This window comes from Anguilla rostrata, chromosome 15, assembly GCF_018555375.3.
Source record: "Anguilla rostrata isolate EN2019 chromosome 15, ASM1855537v3, whole genome shotgun sequence".
In the NCBI taxonomy this organism is placed as follows: domain Eukaryota; kingdom Metazoa; phylum Chordata; class Actinopteri; order Anguilliformes; family Anguillidae; genus Anguilla; species Anguilla rostrata.
In genome coordinates, this window is record NC_057947.1 from 30,914,581 (window position 1) to 30,937,184 (window position 22,604).

Genomic DNA, 22,604 nt, shown 5'->3' on the forward strand with positions numbered 1-22,604 from the left:
TAGCTTCCCTGAGCAGTGAGCCGCACCGGTGTTACGCCCCTTGAGAGCGATGTACATTTCATTTAATAAGCTAATTAACACGGCTCGCTATCGAATGGACAGGACGTCCCGCAGGATAAACAGAACAGTCGTAGCTGAACACAAGTAAATATTAATTGTAGGGGCTCAAAGTAAAATGCTCGCATGAATAATTTATTGACTTCCTATGGTGCAAAAAAAAAAAAAAACTTTGGAAATGATTCAGAGACAAAAAAATATTGTCTTGCCCATAGGGAATTTATTATTATTTTTTTTAATCTAGTTATTTTCTGTAAGACTGCGTGTGGGCGAATGTCTACACTGCGTGTGTGTGGGAGTGTTTTTGTGTGCGTTTCTGTGGGATCGTCTGCATGTGCGTTTGTACACAGCTTTGTGTGTTTGAATGTATGCGTGTGTGCGTGTGTATTTGTGCATTGTGTGCGTATTAGTGCGCGTATGTGTGTGTATGTGCATGTGTGCACGCATGCGTGCGTATTTGCGTGTGTACGCATGTGCATGTGTGTGCGTGTTTGGATGCGCATTAGCAGGATCAGGGCACTGAGGAGATAGAGAACAGGAAGAGGAGGGGCAAACGCTGCAGACTGTCAATCAACCACACACTTCCTCGCGACACCATAAGGATATTCGGACACAGCGTAGTGCGACGGCTGACTGCCTTTAAACAGTGGACAACACTTAAAAGTACACTCGCCAAATGACACTGACAGTTACACTCGGTGGATAAAAATAACGACTGTACTTCAACCGATAAACCCAAAAATTGTTAGTCAGATCTGGCCTGTCAGTATGATTGATAAAACATGTCTGAAATATACATATGGCAACAAAATTAATTACAGCAGGAAACCACGCTTGAGATAATAAATGCGCAAGATATATTCCAAAAAAAAAAGATTTATGAATTCCCATGACTCCAGTTTCCATGACGGCACCTTCCTCAGTAATGCATTTCATGTTATGAATGCTTCAGATTATTTAATTACCATGTCTGCCACATTTATGGATGATGCTAGATTATTTTGTACTGAATATAAGTCACATTAACGCACGGGTTTGAATCCAGCGTGAGACGGCGCCGAAGCGTCCTAAATCGGAGATCTTCGCTCGAGAAGGTCAGGTGAGAATGCAGACGTTTTAAGTGTCCAATACGTCAAATAATAAACACAAACGCGCTGTGCCTTAAATAAGGGCCGCTGCGAAGCAGAGAAAATATGGCGCGATTAAAACCGTTAGCTGACAGGCGGTAAAATATCTTTGCTTTCTGGGTTGTTCCGGCTGATGCGCAGGCTCGTTTGTGGTAAAAACGGATGCCTCCGTAAATAATTGGCACCCCCCACTATTGATAAAGGGGGGGGGGTCTTGTCAGGGGTGACGTATCACTTGATCTAAATGCATGCAGGCGTTAGGAGAAGGCGCCAGCCAGTGAGCGACCGATGCATCAGCCAAAATTCAAATTAAATGCATAAATAACCCTGCGATGCCAAGGAAGCGGGGCCACTCCGTCTTGCCTTTGGCCCCTTGCTGGCTGGACTAATAGGGGGGAATCCTTCGGCAGGGTTGAGTGTTGGTCCCTGTGGTCTTGGAAAGACGTCTTGCGTTAATCAGCCATTGGCTGTTTGCTTCAAATGAGTTTATGAATGAAATATGTGTGTTCCTTTGGTCCCACCCCCCGGCTACTTGGTTGTTTTGTTTCAGCGCCGACAGAAAGGTTCCCCCTCCTATAGCATTTTTGCTTCAGAGAGGTCTCTGGGCTGACGCACCTTTAGCTGTGAGTTCAGCGGGAAGGGGAGCTAGCCTCCTGGCTGATGCAGCTTTAGCTGTGAGTTCAGCAGGAAGGGGAGCTAGCCTCCTGGCTGAAGCAGCTTTAGCTGTGAGTTTAGCGGGAAGGGGAGCTAGCCTCCTGGCTGAAGCAGCTTTAGCTGTGAGTTTAGTGGGAAGGGGAGCTAGCCTCCTTGCTGATGCAGCTTTAGCTGTGAGTTTAGTGGGAAGGGGAGCTAGCCTCCTGGCTGATGCAGCTTTAGCTGTGAGTTCAGCGGGAAGGGGAGCTAGCCTCCTGGCTGATGCAGCTTTAGCTGTGAGTTCAGCAGGAAGGGGAGCTAGCCTCCTGGCTGAAGCAGCTTTAGCTGTGAGTTTAGTGGGAAGGGGAGCTAGCCTCCTGGCTGAAGCACCTTTAGCTGTGAGTTCAGCGGGAAGGGAGCTAGCCTCCTGGCTGATGCAGCTTTAGCTGTGAGTTCAGCGGGAAGGGGAGCTAGCCTCCTGGCTGATGCAGCTTTAGCTGTGAGTTCAGCGGGAAGGGGAGCTAGCCTCCTGGCTGATGCAGCTTTAGCTGTGAGTTCAGCGGGAAGGGGAGCTGGCCTCCTGGCTGATGCAGCTTTAGCTGTGAGTTCAGCAGGAAGAGGAGCTAGCCTCCTGGCTGATGCAGCTTTAGCTGTGAGTTTAGTGGGAAGGGGAGCTAGCCTCCTGGCTGAAGCAGCTTTAGCTGTGAGTTTAGCGGGAAGAGGAGCTAGCCTCCTGGCTGAAGCAGCTTTAGCTGTGAGTTCAGCGGGAAGGGGAGCTAGCCTCCTGGCTGAAGCAGCTTTAGCTGTGAGTTTAGCGGGAAGGGGAGCTAGCCTCCTGGCTGATGCAGCTTTAGCTGTGAGTTCAGCGGGAAGAGGAGCTAGCCTCCTGGCTGATGCAGCTTTAGCTGTGAGTTTAGTGGGAAGGGGAGCTAGCCTCCTGGCTGATACAGCTTTAGCTGTGAGTTCAGCGAGAAGGGGAGCTAGCCTCCTGGCTGATGCAGCTTTAGCTGTGAGTTTAGCGGGAAGGGGAGCTAGCCTCCTGGCTGATGCAGCTTTAGCTGTGAGTTCAGCGGGAAGGGGAGCTAGCCTCCTGGCTGAAGCAGCTTTAGCTGTGAGTTTAGCGGGAAGGGGAGCTAGCCTCCTGGCTGAAGCACCTTTAGCTGTGAGTTTAGCAGGAAGTGGAGAGGGACTTTATAAGCACAGTAAAAGCTTTATCGGAACCACAAACAGAGTTTAAGGCGGTCCGTACGCAGATCTTGCAGCATTTGCATCTGCGATGGCTGCAGGTGAGCATGCGCCCAAATGAAAGTATTGATCGTGGAGCTTGGAGCGTGTTCCTACAGTTTCACCAAAATGTTCTGAGGATCAGTGCTTCCTTTATACAGTCTGTCTATACACAGGGCACAATGTACAAGCAACTCAGAGCATTTTTTATTATAGTGGAACACATCGTAGCTATTAGACTCATAAACACCGTTAGAGCTGATTTAACACTGTTGAGAGTCAGTTTAATAGTAGGAATTCAATTACACACACACACACAGTGAGAGAGAGAGATGTAATAACAGTAATTTTCCTTGATTTTGAGTGTTGATTGTTAGACTCAGTATCAGTGATTGTTTCCAGGTGATGAACATGGTTTTTTGACTGTTTCCCTGTAAATAATACCTTCATTATCTCTTTACATAGGTGAGCTCTGTCAAGCTGTTTCCATAAAGGTTAAGTTTTTTTTTTTTGTTTTTTTTTTCCTTTTTTGCAAGCTCACCGGGCGTTTGTCCATGAATAGTAACAAACGAGGTCTTAGAGACTGAAACGCCTGTCAGGGTTTCAGTTCTGCTCCTCTGGGAGTTGAACGTCTCACTGTGAGAAATGGGAGGAGAGTGAGATATCGGAAGAAAGCCAACTTTATGCCCAATAGTGTGTGATTTGGACATAAAGAAAAAATGTCCCTGCTACTGAAAATAGCATAGTGGCCTGGCTTACGTCCTGCAGCAGGCTGCTTGTAGATCTAAATTTTGAATGAATCATTCAACGGCTTTTCTGCTTGTAAGACAGGATTTAAACCACCGCCTATCAACGATTACAAAAGAAAAGACAACCAGAATCAGTGTCCTAAAACGTGTATCACTTGAATGGCCAACTAAAGCAATGGGAAGTGGGGTGTTAAATTGGATTACATATTAAAAAATGTAACACACAGTTTTAAAAAATCTTGATAATACAACATGTGGCTAAACCTTTTGATTACTATGAAATAAGTCCCGGTTAACGCTAATACATGGTACTTTATTTACTTTCATTCATACTTAGCCTAGACTACTTGGTTCCTCTCAAAAGGAAATCTTCATTCTACAGTTAGACGGCTCCAGAGTTTGAAAATGTCGTATTAACTGACACAGGTTTGTAAAACGTTATGTTTTCGTATGAACGCGGGTCTATCGCACCACGCTGGGAATTAAACCAACAGTTCCGGCAAAGCACGAGCAGGAGCGAGGAGCTGAGCTACCTGGAGTCCGTTGCTTTACGAGTCGTGCGAACTCGAATCCCACTATCCTTTTTCCTTAATATAAATTTGAAGGGACGGCAAAAAGTGGTAGCATATAGTTATTACGATAATAACACATTTTGAACTAAGATTGTCTTGCTGTGTTTGGTCGTAAAAGCGTTTTGTCCGTACACAGAATTCCTCCACACTGATTGTCAAAGCCCATTAAGCACCTGATACCGGGACGGTTGGGTAGGCTATTGCGAGTTCTTTTCAGCACTGTCCCCTTAATGATTAATTCTAAGGTAATTTTCCATGTTTATGACTAGAAATCCAAGCTTTATCAAACATAAGCTGTTCCGCAAGTCACTATATAGCCTACTTATAATTGGCCGGTTACAAAGGCAATATCCTAAACGTAGCCTACAACACGAGTAAATGATCTGGATTGTAGTCCGCGGAGGCTATAGGCTATTGCCAAGTGAAACGTATTTTCACATGAGTTGTCAGTTCTAAGAGAGCGATTCTATTATAGGCTATAGACGTAAACTGTCTAAAGAAATAGACCAATTTGGAGATGTTGGGCTTTCTTAGGAGTGACATCTTTAGAAGCTTAAATTTCGTTGCAGTATATTAATGTAGATATACCTTTTACCGTGTTGCCCAATTTGAAGCAGTAAGAAACGTCCATGGATATGACATAGGCTTTTCGCTTAAAAGCGCATGTCAATTTTAATAGTCATTATGAATACTTATCACATATCTGGGCGTTTATTAATTTTAGGAGAGTAATTTTTGAAACCGTCATAATGTCATGTATAGAATGATACGACAATTTGGGAGATTACATTCAAGAACTAAATTGTACAACGTTTTACCTTTTGTATATTAGCGTTTTTTTTTAGTTTTTTTTTTTAAGAATAGCTGAATAAGGTTTGTTGTCAACAAAATGTGACTCCATGAATACCTCATTAAAATAGGTTTGCATTGAACCTTTAACATTTCCGTGATACTATTTTCTTTGCATTTTATTCGCCACGGAAAGAAAATTCACCAAAAACGTAATATTCTCCAGTAAGCTACAGATGGAAGTGGGCAGATGCATTGGCGCGGCGCTGCGGGGAAGCACGGCGTTTCCTCCCGCGAAGTATGCGGCTGGTGAACAAGTTTATATATTCAAGGCGATCGGCTTCATTTCTGCTCGTTGCTCAAATATTTTACTGTCGCCACAGATGTTACAGGTGACACCTTACCTTTCTGTCGCGCGGGTGGCAGTTTTGGAACGACTGATGCGTTTCCACAGGTGGTGGTGTTGATAACTTCCACGGTCATATTTGCCGTGCTGTTCAAGGATGAGTTGCTCTGCGCTCGCACACAATCCACAAAACCAGAAGACGCTTCATTCAGTTTCTGTACGTCCATCGCGCTCGGGTTGTCTAAATGAATAATACTGCGCGCAAAGTCAAACTACACGAATGACATTCACTTACAGCGAGAACGCTAAACTTTAAAAGTTACTTTTCTTAAAGTGTGATGGCAGTGTACTTGTGCTTCCTCGTTGCGAAGTCATGTCGTTCCTTTAAACAAAGATACAGCACTGCCAATAGCATGTATATGTTATCCGATTGGATGTCTTCCGTTAAAGTGATTCAAAGATGAGTAGGCTTCCTCATTACGATAGCGACTGGGAGAACCCGCTATTGACTGTTATCAGAGGGGACAGCGTGGACAGTCCGAAGCTGTTTTGAGCTTGTGTGACGGGAAGGATGATCGGAGTTCTAGTTTACTTGGAGCCACCTGCTTCAGGAGTAGGAGCGCGAATGCGAAACAGACCAACAGTGACGGTGTGGATAAGAGAGGTGTACGTCAGGGGAGAGGGGGTGGTGGGTCTACTTACAGTCGTAGAGTCGGGGGGAGAAAGAGGTGGTTGCATCTCACTAAGTACGACCAAACGTCGCGGGTTAGTGTAGAAGGATACGCTGCCGCCTGGTGGTGAGTGGGACGATATAGATTGCTCACAAAGCATCTTGTGGAGGAATGAATTTGTGTAGTTGTGTAGGCTTTTGCTAACCATTATTGGTGCATAGAAAAGTTGCATTTTCAATCACAGCACTGAATTTTATTTTGTCTTTGACCATATGTTTTCTGTACGTCCATTTTATTTTTCGAACTGTAAAATACGGTGGGTGATACAACACAGTTCATCTGCTCCCACGCGTGTGTGAAGGAAGTAGCGCGCTTTGATGCCCGAACACTTTCGTCGCCCTTCCACAGTGCAGCACAGCGGAACGGGCGTCCACTGTGATCACCGGAAGCCTCTGCCATCTGCGCAATCCTCATGTACACAAACTGAAATAGACCTTAAAATAGACTATCATTATGGCCCTCCGAGATTGCGCTGCGGGTGATTTTTACAGAATCGATAGGTCCTTCACAGTGTTTGTGACAGGAAATCTGCTGAATGGTCAAAGTACCTTAACTCTCCCAGCTATGTGTCTACGCCTAGCCACATGTAACCTTACAAAGGAGCTCTGTAGAGAGGTTATTTCTGCTCTTAAATCCTTCAACTGAAACCATTTCAATCAGCCACAATAGGCGTCTCTTTAAATTTCAAGGTCTGTTTGATTGATGGTCTAGTTGACCTTAAGGGACAGAGTTAAGTGCTGAGCAATTACTTTGCTGGCTCTTAATTACTAGCCTCGATTTATGTCCATGTGTAGTGTACGGGCCTGGGGTGCGTGGGTTAGGATTACTGTAAGGGCCCGGGACAGACAGGGGCCCTCAAAAATTGTGCTGTAATAGTGCAGTGGCCTTGCTTGGTGGGGCCCAATGTGAGATCCGTTCATACGGCCCAAAGTCCCTGGAGGTGCTCCCCGACAGTGAAAGTAACATCATGAAACAAACCTGAATGCTCACGGGCCCTAAACTTCTGTTAATTAATTTTCTGTTCATAATTTTGGATGTTCATGTCTGCATGTGTGCCTTGTATGTATCGTGCAGAGAGTTCCATGTGAAATACTTTGGACGGAACATGGTTCTGACGTGTTTGAAGAAGTGTCGTATTACATCTCAAACGCGCGGTTACCTTTGTTCTTCTGGGGGCCAGGTGAGTTCAGCCGAAAGCAGTTATTTCATATGAAACTGTGCTGTAATCTCTGCCTGCTGTGGAGTTCAAGCTGAGCAGGTAGAAGCACTAGAAATCCCTTTTGTGTAGCCAAAGTGCTGCGATCAGTTCCATAAAACACAATACCAGCAGCATTTGAAATATGGGCAGATCGGATCACAGCGCAGTCTAAATTTTTGTCACTTGAAAAGGGTTTTTAAGCTGCGAACGTGGCCCTGAATTGCAGTGCATCTCAGTGTATGAAACGGGGAACAGGAAGTGGAGCTCTTTGCACCCATGGGCTGAATGCTGGGAGTTGAATGCTTTCCTTTGTGTTCATAAAGCTGCCTGGGCACTCATTTCAATCTATCACCGTGCAACACCCAGGTAAACTTGCCACGGTGCTCTCTATACAGAGGTAGCTTCTGCTCCAGTATCCTGCCCATTCTTGGCATTCTTCCTGCCTGCAATTCTTGACACAGAATCATAATCAATCTTGTCACTTTGCATCTAAAAATAATGGAATTGGGCTCAGTACTGTGGGATTGCATATGTGTGTGTATGTGTGCATGCATGTGTGTGTGCATGTGTGTTTGTGCGTGTGTGAGTGCGTGCATGTCTGTGTGTGCATGCGTGCATGTGCACTCTAAACAAAGTTTAAAAAATGATGGCAAAACACACCAGCATCCACAGAAGTTAATAACGATTGCACAAAATAAAAATGATTACATTTACATTTCAGGCATTTAGCTGAGGAAACTTACACAGCTAATACTTTTTTATACAGCCCATTTATACAGCTGGAAGTTCACTGAAGCGGTTCAGGTTCAGCACTTTGCTCAAGGGCATAACAGCAGCACCCAGGCTGGGAATCAAAGCACTAGCCTATATCCTGAGTTACAAGCCCAGGTCCCTGTGCATTATGTTACACTGCCACCAGTCATTTTAAAACAGCCTAAGAGGAACCATCCACGTATTTCAATTAGTCCGTAATATAAAACAAACAGCGTGTCAGCAATTCAATTAAGTTCATGTTAAAAACTCGAGAAGCGTTTCTGTGAGGCAAAGACGACGACAATGGTGTAGTCAGTAGGAATGCCTCATTACAAATTTATAGGGTGAAATGAGCCGTGAATAAGAGGGATCAGACAGCTCCTGCGTTACTGCCGTCACAACCAAAACACGAGCCAAAACTAAATAACAATTACCATATGCAATAAATATCCCCACCGGGCTGAAAGCTTCCAAGTTAAATGGTGCATTGCTACATTGCCCTCCAGATAAAGGTGCATTAAGGAAACCACAAACAGAGGAAACGTAATGGAGGATAAAATGCTTGTGGTGGAGGGGCGGGGTTGGTGGTGTTTGATTTGGCTGTCTCACCTTACCCCCGGAGTCCTGAAGCGTCCAGGTGTCTATAAATTGATTGTTCACAAGCAACGTGCAGCCTAGCCTCAGATAGAATCTGTTTGTGCTCTGCGTTCGCTGACCTTTAGGCCTTCCGTGACACTGACTTTCTGTAAAAAGCTAAATCCTTTTCGTTGGTTTGCAGTTCAGTCAATAACAGCAAGTGTTAGATGTGGTTATTATGGGATTTCTGAGCCCTCTCTTTAGTCGCTTTTCCACTGCATGGTACCGGCTCAACTCGACTCTACTCAACTTTTTTGGTTTTCCATCGAGCAAAAGTTGTGGATAGTACCTGATACCTGGTACTTTTTTTGGTATCACCTCCGTCGAGGTTCCAAGCAAGCTGAGGCGATACTAAAAGGTGACGTGAAACACTGCAGACCACTGATTGGTCAGAGCAACGCGTTTCATGCGGCATCGCTATGACGACCAGCTACATTGACGGGGGTACTATCTGCAGTGGAAAACAAAGTACCTGGTACCAAAAGCGAGTAGAGTAGAGTTGAGCCGGTATCATGCGGTGGAAATGCGGCTTTTACCATCAGCATATGGAAATTCACTGTGAAAAGAAAGAACAGGTTCATGACATCTGGAGTTATGAGTCCCCGTCAGTGTAATGATAAAATACTACGACTTATCCAAAGTGGAAAGGAGTATGAGATCATAGGTAAGATACCAAGAGACCAGTAGTAGATGTGATTAATTTTATAGTAGATCGTCATAGATATAAGAAATGTCTGACAATTAATGACAAAAAAGTATGATGTACAGATACATTCAGTGAATTTATCCAAATCGAAAAAAGTAAAAATTTCAGCAAGTTAATCTCACGCAAAACGGAGAAGTATTATTTTGTGTGAGAGTGATCTGTCTGCTGAGTGACAGCTGTCAGATGCAGGTCTCGTAGTCTGAAGGTTCGCTGTCTGCTGAGGGGTTGTCATCCGGCATCTCCATCCCAGACTGCTGACACCGTGGAGGGGGCGGCACCTCCAGAAGTTCCTGGGAGGCGGGGCTGTGAGTGGGGGGTCTGTCTCTGGGGAAAAGTTTTCCTGGTGGGGTAAGGGGAGGAGTCAAAGGGTGAAAAGAAAAAACATTGCTTTTACCTCGTAATACACCTAAAAATCATCCTGGTGTTATTACAATATTTTAATTAGCCAGAATATAGGGATATTGGGAACTTTACTGTCCATGCACAGATTAAAAGTCCCTTCGGTTTCAGTGCAGACCAGTAATACACAGAGACAGTACGATTTTGTTTATTTTACTGTAAGATGTGTTATTTTGGAACATGTGGTTTTTCATTTCATGACTATTATGGTTGTGATTTCACAACTGTGACGTCGTGTTTTACCTTTGAGCTTGAGAGCCCAGCACAGTGTCAGCAGTATTACAGCCACGGTCACTGCTATGAAGAAGAAGATCCGTCCATTGTCCACTACCTTGGCCAGAACTCCTAACTCAGCTATTAAAGGAAATAAGTCATTGTGAGTAATCGTATCAGGTCGTCTCATTCTTTATGCTTTCCCTTGTAATACAAATGTTACAGAAACTAAATTTTTTTATTTTTAAAGAATGGACCATTGTAAGTAGGCATATAAAATCTACTCAAATAAATTCACACACTTAATATATATTAGCCTACTTGTTATTGTGGTGACATTGATTTGAAAATCTTAGGTGAAATCTGGACTTAAACATTTGTTTCCTAAATGTATTTTATTAGAAATATCTGATATTTTAAATGATTATGAAATATGTGTTGGGTAATGTTGCTGTATATGAATGATCAGATGTATAACTAAATGTTCTTGTCAACAGATGCAACCAGATACAGTATGTATTCAAGGGATTTAATAATGTTCCATGTATCATCAAGTAGGCCTAGTAAACTGTTCCCATGGATGATACCTTTAATGCAGTGCTTGGTCACAACTTGTCCTTTTCCTGGAGAGAAATAAACATAGAAAGTGAAATAATCCCGTGTTTATACACATCATGTAGCAGACAGTGCAGGAAGTGGACTTACTTGTCACGTAGAGCTGAAGAGAGGGGCTGAAAATGGTGTCTCCACAGGCCTTTCTCTGATGCACCACACAGCGATATTCTCCGGAATCAGACAGGGAGACATTAAGGAAGGTGAATGAACTGACGCCTGTGTACGGGTCCGACTGGTGCCACGATACATTGCTTTTCTCTCCCATTTCCAGCTGCATGCAGGACTCCCCCTGCTGTCTGCACCATGTTACTGCAGGACGGGGCTGGTAGCCGTATCTGACCGTGCAGTTCAGCGTCAGAGACGACGAGACTTGGGCGTCCCACGATCTTTTCTCGGGCACCGAGATTTCTATTGGGCATTCTGGAATTTCGGAACAGGAGACCTACAATTTGTTATGTATCGTTACATTTTGCGTCATTTAATGAAGCGCTATTAAAATGAATTTTGTTTAGTGTGTTGTTGGTGTGTTGGCCACAGAGAAAACGGGTTAGAGCAGGCACAGAATTAGGCTATGATGTTGGTGGGATGGTAAGATAAATTATAGAAACTAAGACAGCAAAACGACAACTACAGTTAAACAGCATTACAAACAACAACAGCAGTGATTTAAAAAAAAGAAAAGTAGCGTCATGTGAGGCAAAGCTTATTTTAAGTATTCGGTGGTAAATGTAGGCTAATGCATGTATGATGTTTCAAATTCATGTTATTAATAATAGGAGCTGGCTACTCACCCAGGACTGAAACATTAATTGAATGGCTTAAAAGGGACGTATTTCCCCATGTTGTGCACCGATAGAGACCCGAGTCCTTCCTGGATATATTTGTGAAATGCAGAAACATGAAGGCCGCATCAGGGTCTTCTTGATTTTGTTCCCTTTGGATTTTGATATGGTCTGATTCACTCACCGGTGCACATAACGATTGATTTCCCAATTTACACCATCCAACTGTCAGTGTGCTTCCACAGTGTTGAACTGTACAGTTGATTCGCAGAGTTTGCGTTGTATAGGTCATCCATACTGTGTTTCGCTTAACTCTGACGTCAACGGAACAATCATTTTCTTGCCCTGAAATAATATAATAGAAGACATGATTCCAGAATACGGTATGTAATTCCAACATAACCAATTTGAAAATATCCACATAACATGTTTATGAACTTGTCAGAGGTTTTCAAAGTTAATAATGAAGAAAATATATTACATGAAACATAAAGCTAGTGTAATTTTGTTAAGTAAAAAAATATATATGTATATATATATATATATATATATGTATATATATATATATATATATATATTATCAGTGAAAGAAACTACACAGGGAAAAAATAGAAATTTGGGAGTTAATATGTATCTTAATTTCATTATACCAGCAGGTTTTCCCATATAATTTCGCATGCTATGCAAAAGATACAATCACTAGGAATTCAAGTCTGTTAAACTTCAGACTTATGAAGTGAACGAATCGGGACGTTTGACCTGGCGTCTCCAAAAGTGAGATACCCGGGTAACCTAACGAACCGCACATTAATACCGACCGGCCGTGCTATTGCATTGATTTATACATTTGACATAATACATTAATTTGAAATACATTTCATATTTAAATGAAAAGAATGAAAAGGCAGTAGCCAGCACGGTTGGTTGCAACAACCACATGAACACAAAAAATAATATGCTGAGATTGTGTTGCGTAGCGTGATAATCTATACCATGTTCACCCAGACAATCCCAACCCCAAGCTCTTGACTTCAGGAATGCTAATTTTTACGTCAGAAAAAGTAATAATTGGATTATATGTGCAATTGCAACATCTAGTGTTTGTTGAGTTGTATCTAATATTTCCAAAAATAATGGCTCACTCTACTTTTATGTTCAAGGCATGGAATTAAGTCATAACATTATTTATTGGTTTTAAAATTTCATACAGTGTTCTTTGCAGCCATGTAAATATTTTTTAATTTAAAATTTTTAGAACACAGAAATAGTTACAGTTAACTGGATAAAGAAAAAAAACATACATGTAAAACATACAGGTTATAATTGGTAAAATAAAAATAAAACACCAATACTCATTACTGGCAGAATGTATAGTACAAATGAATAGCTAAAAATATAACAATAATAGTTCTGATGTCATACTGTGCAATACCATGAAAATAAAACATGATCTAAAGCAATAATGCAATCTCCAATTAATTAAATTGTTAGTGATATTCAGTCTTCTTGAGCAAGATTAAATCAATGTTTTTTAAATAAAATGTTGGCTGAATTAATTATTGTGTGGCAAGGAACATTCATATTTTGCAATTCTTTTACAGATGGAAACTCAAAGAAACTTAAAGAAATAGCCATGCAAAGCAAATCATTTTACTAAGTTTTTCAGTTGTGTCTGGTACTTAGTTCATTTTTTGCGGCCAAAAGTTTGATTACCATCAGAAATTGTACGTAATAATTATTCCTTACTGAAATAATAAGCCTATCAAAAACCTCCAGTTGGGATTAAGACCAGGTCTAGCAATCTTATATATCAACTAGCATTATATATGAAGCAGATAGATTCACACTGTAATTAAAACATAAAGAAATAATATTTAATAGTGAAATGTGAGGCACTAGATCTCAATTTTATATTCGGTTATTAAACATGTTTTAATTGCATAATGCTAATTTGTATTTGATGTAACTACTGCCTCTTGAAGAGCTCTCTCTTGTTAAAGAGATTTTTATCTTAATGACACAACCTGTATATATAAAGGATAAATAAAAATACTGTATGTGTAACTACAACTGTACACTCTGGACCTATTCCTAAAAATCAGATCAACTCAAATCAGGTTATGAAATATGCCACCTGAAAGAAACATATTTGACAGACTTTAGGAAAAATACATAATTAGTTTACCTTTTAGTCGATTATCTGCCAGCAGGCCTGAAATATTAATGCTAATTATAGCATTTATTATGAGCATGTTCAAAATTAGGGGAACGGCTGGTTCTTTCATAGTGTGTAAGATGAAAACCTTTCTCTCGCTATCTCCAGATTAAGGCAGTTGCTGAAATGACATGCGGTGGTCACTGTTTCTGAGTCTTGTCTTTCTTCATTAAAAACAGGAAGTTACGCCTAATGAGACTTTTTTTTTTTTTGCCTTTAACATGCACCAGTTGCATTTAGCCTCGTTTGTCACACACAGCCAGGAAGCTTTTAACTATTGCCAACAGGAAAGACAATGAAAAGGTGTGAACTGCTGTGGGTAAGATGTGCAGAAGAGAATCTCATTAACAGGAATGGCAGGCTAAGGCCTGGGGCTCTGAGTGTGCGGTTGTGTGCGTGCGTGTGTGTGCGTGCGTGCGTGCGTGTGAGTGTGTGCATGTGTGTGTGCGTGTGTGCACACGTGTGTGTGTGTGTGTGTACTGTGCGCAGACTTCTATATATCCTATGCCCTCTTCTGATCCTGCGGTGTTATTCTGCAGTCTGGACCTGGAAAGGAGCTGGTATGAACGTGAACCAGTAAGAGCACACCACGACTAGTACAGTACGACACAGGGACTAAACAGCACACACAGAGCTACTAAGTACTGACTGAACCATACACACACAGCTAGCATATGATACGTGAACATAACAGAGGCGTACATCTCAGTGAACAGTGAAGGCAGGCTACACCTGGCCTGAGTGTGCGTTGTGTGCGTGTGGTGGTAGCTATAATGCTCCTATAGCTGCGATGCAGTGGACCGTGGCAGTCGTCTGACACAGTGAAATCAAGTGATGAGCACTAACTACCAGGAGCAGCTACAGTATGACACAGTGGAACCAGTAAGAACAGCTACACATCAGAGTTAGCTAAGTACTGACACAGTGGAACCAGTAAGACAGTACGAGCGTACAGTATGACACATTGGAACCAGTAAGAGCAGCTACACACAGAGCAGCTACAGTACTGACACAGTGAACCAGTAAGAGCAGCTACACACCTAGCAGCTACTACTACAGTGACACAGTGAAAGAAGAGCAGCTACAGCACATGAGCAGCTACAGTACTGACACAGTGGAACCAGTAAGAACAGCTACACACCAGAGTTAGCTACAGTACTGACACATTGGAACCAGTAAGAGCAGCTACACACCAGAGCCAGCTACAGTACTGACACATTGGAACCAGTAAGAGCAGCTACAAGCTAATATGACACAGTGGAACCAGTAAGAGCACTACACTCCTCAGCTAGCTACAGTACTGACCAGTGGAACCAGTAAGAGCAGCTACACACCAGAGCAGCTACAGTACTGACACAGTGGAACCAGTAAGAGCAGCTACACACAGAGCAGCTACAGTACTGACACAGTGGAACCAATAAGACAGCTACACCCAAGTCAGCTACGTACTGACACAGTGGAACCAGTAAGAGACAGCTACACACCAGAGTCAGCTACAGTATGACCCAGTGGAACCAGTAAGAGCAGCTACACTCTAGCACCTACAGTACGACCAGTGGAACCAGTAAGAGCAGCTACACCCAGCTAGCTACAGTACTGACCAGTGAACCAGTAAGAGCAGCTACACACTGAGCCAGCTACAGTACTGACCAGTGGAACCAGTAAGGCAGCTACACACAGAGTAGCTACAGTACTGACACAGTGAACCAGTAAGAACAGTTCACACCAGAGCAGCTACAGTACTGACCAGTGGAACCAGTAAGAACAGCTACACACGAGTAGCTACAGTACTGACCCAGTGGAACCAGCAAGAGCAGCTACACACCAGAGCTAGCTACAGTAATGACACAGTGGAACCAGTAAGAGAAGCTACACACTTGAACCAGCTACAGTACTGACCCAGTGGAACCAGTAAGAGAAGCTACACACCAGAGCCAACTACAGTACTGAAGATCACAACGGGGTTACAAAGGCTTCTACAGTTATCTGTGTGGTAGTTTAACTTGGCCTATTTTAAAATGTGATGCAAAAGGCCACGTTTAATCAGAATAGAACTGCCACATTTACCCTTTCAGGCCTCGTTTCTTCTGAGCATCTGTTTCCTGTAGAAAAAAAGAAAGAAAGAAAGAATGTTGAATAGCGCATCTTACACATCCAGGGCTCAACATTTATTTGCGGCGGTCGACTCCGTGTAGGGGTGGGGTGTTAAAATTTTACTGCGCGGACAGAGTTCACATTTTGGGTTCGGGCACTTTATTCATATTTTGTGTTGGGGCAATTTTATTTATTTATTTATTTTTACTTTTCGCGTCAAGGTGTACAGGCGACAAAGAGAATGAATTCTTTCTCCGCCTTCCTGGAGCAGCAGCATGACCCAGACTCATACAACAAGCATTTCTTTGTGCACAGATTTACGACAAATTCCCAGATAAGGAAGGGGTGGGCTAAAATAAGAGAATGAACACAGTTAAAAAGTAGCCCAAACTAAAACATTTTTTGCAGTAATGGTTAACTGTATACCGTAAATGTTACTATAACAGTAATGTTATGCGGTTTCTCCCTCTAGCTTTCATTTAAAAAAATAATTTTTCTGTAGGCCTACTCATCTCTGTCAAATGTGAAAAGGCTAACGTTTTCATTAGCTGTCTAAGCTAATGTTAGCTGGCTGATGCTTGTTAACATTAATTAATTAATGTTAATAACTGCTGTTTTGGTTAGGGCAGGGGATACGTTCTTTTTAGGAAACGATAGCTACATAACAATGGCCAAATTTACCCGATTTTGAAAAACTTCAAATATTTCATGAACTGGCACATATACGGTGTCCTTCTAATTATCTTCGTGTTCAGGCCAAGCGGCCAAAACCAGACTTCGTTTTTGAAGCTCATTTCCTGGTGTTGTAGTTCCTGGTTGCTCACTAGCGCCACTACGGATGGCTCCAGTATAAGTGTTTTCATATCCGGTTTCCATGTAAGTCTACGGTACAAATGCGATCAAAATACAAAGTCATTAATTTTTTCTCACAAGAACAAATAGTCATAATAGGTGTATTTTATTCGTCTTATGACTGTCCATGGGTCAATTTCATGATTTATTGCGTCATTTGGGCACAGTGCCAATATTTGTTCTGGAACAATGAGGTACAGCTTGCGTCACTTCCGGATTACTGCGGAGGACTGAGCTACAGTAGGGGCTACAGTCACTGGGGTGGGCGGTGGCGCCTCTTGGCCTTGACATTGCGGCTCGGGCCACGGTCCGCCTGTGCTAAGTCTGAAAATGCAGGCATCCCATTTCGTGGTGATTTCATTATGGCGTGTGCTATTTACAGCTGCACTAGACGACCATAAAATAATCCTCCTCTTAAGTTTTTCGGTAGCCGAGTCATTTTTACTATTTCCTTTAGCCTACTTAACCAAATAATTAGTTGGCAGAAAGTAGTAATCGGTAATCAGCTTGCTATATTTGGTAGTCCAGTAGTAGCCTATGCTAAAACAGTTCGCAACTTCGGCTACCAAGCCATTTGACTAGCTAGCTAACCTTAACCGGCAAACATTCAATCTGTCAGACGTGTTTGACGGCTTGTCAGTCGTGTACATTCCGTAAATATCTACTTGGGCCATGCTTCACGCATGTGACAAAGCTACTATAATCCCGATTTTGGGATGAACACTTTTTCAGTTTCACGAAGCGAATTAAGAGTCTCAAGGTTCATTTGCTGAATATACAACACACGATGAAATCACACACACAGAATTTAACGAAAGTAACCATCTTGGCATTTAGAAAGGAACATGTTTTTAGCATTTAAGAGACCGACAAGCTAGGCATTTAAGACAGTGGTTCTCAGAATCGGTTCTGGGGGCTCCTTGCGTATATTGGCTTTTCTCCATTGGTTTTGATGATTTACAAGAAAAAAATAATAGCCTAATATAATAATAATTAGAAATTCAATGTAGGCTACATCATTTTTGTCTTCATGCACCAGGTGGAAAACTTGCTGTACAAAGTGCGTTGTCATATTTACACGCCTGCAGATCAGTTATTAAAATACTTGGTAGATTTGTTAATCACCGCTGACAGTGTTAATTTTTATTTGGTAGAAAGTGATTTGCGAACGATCGGTCAGCTAGCGTCACCCAGCAAGTGAACACCACAAACGGTGATGGAGTAGCTAGTAGCAGTTACTGGCACATTAACTGACTGTGGCGAAAACCTACGACGATAACTTGCTCGGTTAACAGCAGATCTACCAGACAGTTGTACGAAAATTAGCCTAGTAAGATCACCAGTAGTCTACACATCTCTGATTGATTGACCATCAGTGTAGTCAATGTTCTTCCCCTGTGGTTCATATTGCTAATGCGTGAGCTAACCACGGATAGCCTACCTAGCTCACTGGCAAGCTGATATGCTAGCTAAGCATATTCGTTTTGCTGAGAAACATAAATTGAAGATAACTGAACATAGCCTATTTGTATTTTTTATGTCATACATATAACGTGATTACATGACACAGTACAGTCACGGATGGAAATTGAACTCCGCAAACATCTGATAATATATTTGAAAACATAACGGCCGACAGTCAGCTAGCCTCGTTCAGGTTGATGGGCTTTTCTGCACCGGACTGTCAATCAAATTGTAAAAATCACAAGACCGCTTAACTCTATGGTTTTGGCTCCAAATCGAGAAAATGGCCGCACCCGCCATTGAGCTTCAAAACGTGTTTTAGAGACCCACGGAGAGTCAATGGGTGACGTCACAGTAGCTTTGTCCATATTTTTTAAAGTCTCTGGTTCAGGCACTGCCCTCCCTGCTTGGCTCTACTGTACATATGCCGGCTACGAGAGGGAGGGGGAGGGCCAGCTCACGCAGCGAAACAAAAGTCGGCTGTATGTCACTTTGACATAAGAAAATAAATAATAATCAAAAAAACTAATACAAAGGTATAGCGTGTTGCTTATAGAAATAAGTAACTGATCACCGAAAAATCTTTTTGGGAAGGGGGAAATCTACTTGGGCGGGCTGCCCAAATATATTAATTGTACGGGAAACACGTGTGTGTGTGCGCGCGCGCGCGCGTGCGTTTGTGCATGTGCATGAGTGCATGCGTATATGCAGTTGTGTGCGCAGCATGTTTGCGTGTGTGAAATGTGTGAAAAAGTGAAATGTCAGCACAGGTGTGATTGCCGGCACCTCTGGTAATGCAGTCTGTCACCAGCGTGCCTACAAAGACACTCAGCAACAGGACCAGGAACACGTAGCGGGCAATCGGCCACACGGTCAGGAACACCTCTACCATCAAAACAATCAGAAACATACAATGAATTCACATTCAGGAACGAGCTGCACAGGAATATGTAGGTAAATTATAGGTAAATTAATTAAAAAGGTGTTAAGGGCTGGTTACAGCCTGACATAAATAATTCTCAACAATCACCCATGATATCTAAGTTATTTTGAATCAGGGTTAGCAATCAGAGACCCTACTTTCATTTCAGCTATTCATCCTTAGAGTTTAACTGGCTCCAGAAAAATCAAAAAAAGGAAAATACTTTGTAAATAAAATTTAGTTTCATGTTTATTTAAATCTTTTTTATGTTGAGTTGAGCATTTTTTTATTTATTGAGAACGAGCCAGCCAGTCCATCTAATCTTGTCTAGGCAAAAACAAATTGAAATCTATGTTGGATCCTCGGAGTCTATGTTTAACCTTCATTTAAATCAACAGGGACTGAACAGGAACTATTCCACCATGAATTGACCTGAAGTCAGTTTCACTGGTGCATGTTCTTATTCAAATAAATACATTTAAGAAAATAACAGGTTGTGCTTTTGTTTAAACCCTTTCGGTTAAATAGCAGAGGTGCACAGATCAAAATAATTCAGAAAATACATTCATAAAAGGTCTGATTGACATTTAATGTTTAGTTCAGATGAAGCTTAAAGATTCAAACGGGAGGTAAATTATGTTCATAAGTGAAATGGTACTTTTTTGGGCTGAGTCTTTATCTAAAGAAATGAAATAGTGCAGTAGTATTTAAAGATTGTTTCCTGCAATTGAACTTGGAATATTGTGCATATTTGGGCCACAATTCTATGTGAAATCCAAGATGTGAAGACATATTTACACAGAAAGCAATGGTATAAAAGATGAGACACAGGAAGCAGCTCACCAGGCACTTTAAGACCACATTCCCATGGTAACTGCAGGGATTCATGCATGCCTACCGTTTGTACGTGTAATATCGTCACATGTGCGCATACTTATTTGAACATGGCTCACCCTCAATGATCTCTAAATATGTGCTGTTTACCGTCACGTGGAAAAGGCCTTTAGTTGAATTCATGGCGCACCCTTGATAGGAAACAAAGATGCTTCAGTACCTCACACGTCAAGGAACAGCAAGATGTTTTGTTCAGTTTGCCTGCCAGCACACTTGTGTGTACATCGCTCTGCTCATTGGTAGTGTCACGTCGTCACGTTAACTTGACAAACTTAAACCTTAACGCAATTATTACATTTCCAGCGTAGGACATGGCTTTGCACTCATGTTAAATTATCCAAAAGGGGCCCAAAATGTCAGGTCAATGTAAAAATAAAAGATTCCATTATTTAAATAATATCCTTGTAATTCATTTCTTACCTGTTTAACAAGTACCTCAGGTTGGACAGAAGAGATGTGTGGTGTCTTTGCATGAGTAAACTCTTGTAAAACGTCCCCAGCAACCCTGAACGTTCAGTTCGGGCAAAGGTGTGTCAGTATGTTGGGTTCCTGTCTACTGTGGTTCTGCTATTTAAGACGACCGCTTTCACTTTCAGACGCCTTCAAAGTGGACTTCAGCTTTGCTGTAAAGTTCGTCTAAAGCGTTATATTAATGTGTTTTTTACGTTCTTGTTCTTGTTCTTTTTTTCTAGAATAAATAAGCAAAATAAGAAAGGTGTTCAGTGTACTTGAGGGAGTGAGTGTGTTTGTGGCTGGTACAGAGGCTAAGCTAATTTGTTTAAAATGGCTCATAAGTCAAGTAGCACTTTGGTTGTTCATACACTGTAGGTCGCCCTAGATAAAAGCGTCTGCTAAGTAACTAATATAAATGGCGAACAGGAAATTAAATGTAAATGGTATGTCATATTATCGGTCATTTCTTTGTAATACATTTTCGAGCATGAGGCCGAAACAAGTTTTTTCCGAAAAGTTGAACCCTGTCGTGATTTCAAACCGTTATTCTGATAACATGGCGTTCGGGTCAGGCGAGTAGCTTTTTCAAAATGGTCTCTGATGCTGAAAGGCTTAGACAACAAAACTAATAACCGTTACAAGAGACTCGCATGTCTGTGGCACACTGCGGCCTTTTATTTGCCTGCCTCTGTCGGTGGCCAGCAACAGTCACAGCGCTGTGGTTACGAGCAGCGTGGCTTCCTGTTTCAGTCCCAGGTGATTTCCACTTGCAGAAAAGACAACGCGAGCCGTGTGCAGAGAGAGGCCAACCGCCGCCGCATGCATGCATTTCATGCGTTCTAAAAGGTTGCAATGCATCGGAAACGTTCTCATTGGGTGGGACGTTTCACCTGTCACTCGGTGACGAAAGACAGGGTCAGTTAAGGAGAAGGAGAACATGTGTCTCCTCTTCCCACCTGTTGGTTTCTTTCCTATTACCCATCCCATAAGCAGGTTCTTTAGGGTTGTTAAGGCATGCTGTGTAGTTTAGTATGCGTGAAAATGTATGATTTTTATTATCATGGTTCATGGTTGGCAAAATTCCATCTACATTTAGTACATTTATTGTGTTGCTCTCAAACACACTGGCTTGGAAAATGTTAGCCAGGTCTGGTTCTGTTGCTCCTGTACGGATTGACGCTATTATGTTCTCTTTCACTGAAGCTCACTCTGGATTAAAAAAAAAAAAACATCTCCCAGCTGAACAAATGTAATATGCTCTCTCTCTGCCCACTGATGTTATTCGTGTCTTTGTACTGCAAGCAGCCTGCAGATGGTGCTGTTGCACACCAAAAGACTTCTGTGTCCAATTGTATGATTTCAACTTTGTGGTAGAGTTAGCTGTATCTTTAAGAGTCCATGCAAAGTGTATGTGTATGCATCTGCCTGATAATGCTTGTGTTATTTTTTCTCAAAAATGTTGAAAATTGCCAGTAGAATCTACACAGTTCATAAAAAATGTCATGAAACACAACATCAGGCTTGTGGTGGCCCAATATAGCCACAAGGTGGCGACATAGTAGCTTTTTCCTTGTCAGGTTGGGGATAATTCATAAACATGTTTTTTCATTGTAAAGTTTGTCAGGCCCATTGGTAGATGAAATGCATCTGGGAACTTCTGCATAGCAAAGGGGTGTGGCTTTAGTGCAATATGGGAAGAAAGACACTGCCAACATGTCCTCCTGAATGTCAGTGATGTCTGCTGAACACATTACACCAGCATACTTTTATAGTCATGTATAAACATTCTCTCTCGCTCTCTCTCTCTCTCTCTGTCTCTGTCTCTCTGTCTCCCTCTTTCTCTATGTCTCTGTCTTTCTCCCCCCAAGCCCCCTCCCCCCTCCCCCCTCAGCATGGTAAAATGAGAAACATTTCTCATTTGAGAATCAGCCCTTTGTGTGATGAATTAGGCTTTACACAGAACAGATGTGAGAATGCCAGGAATAAGTGGAGTAAAAATGGCGCTGGAATTTCCCTCTGTGAAGTGGGGCTGCCTGTCGTATGCAATGCCAAGATTTACACGAATGTGTTACAGTGCCTATAGTCATTGGTGCTGACCAATTGGTATATAACATACACAGTCAGCTTTATTTTACAATGCGTGTCTAGCAGAGCGTGTTGGAAAATCAAGAGTTTAGGAA

The 22,604-nt window shown here is 42.2% G+C and overlaps 1 long non-coding RNA gene and 1 pseudogene across 1 annotated transcript; both read right to left on the reverse strand.

Moving 5' to 3' along the window:
* The window catches only part of LOC135240419 (cholecystokinin receptor-like), a 31,248-nt pseudogene extending 24,854 nt beyond the window's left edge, over positions 1 to 6,394 (reverse strand).
* A 9,291-nt stretch (positions 6,395 to 15,685) lies between these two features.
* Positions 15,686 to 21,582, reverse strand: LOC135240423 (uncharacterized). The gene is made up of 4 exons (XR_010325683.1): positions 20,392 to 21,582; positions 20,031 to 20,102; positions 18,942 to 19,040; positions 15,686 to 15,847 (listed from the first exon to the last, which is right to left on the reverse strand). It is a non-coding gene; the product is annotated as an uncharacterized LOC135240423 (long non-coding RNA).
* Positions 21,583 to 22,604: the final 1,022 nt, after the last annotated feature.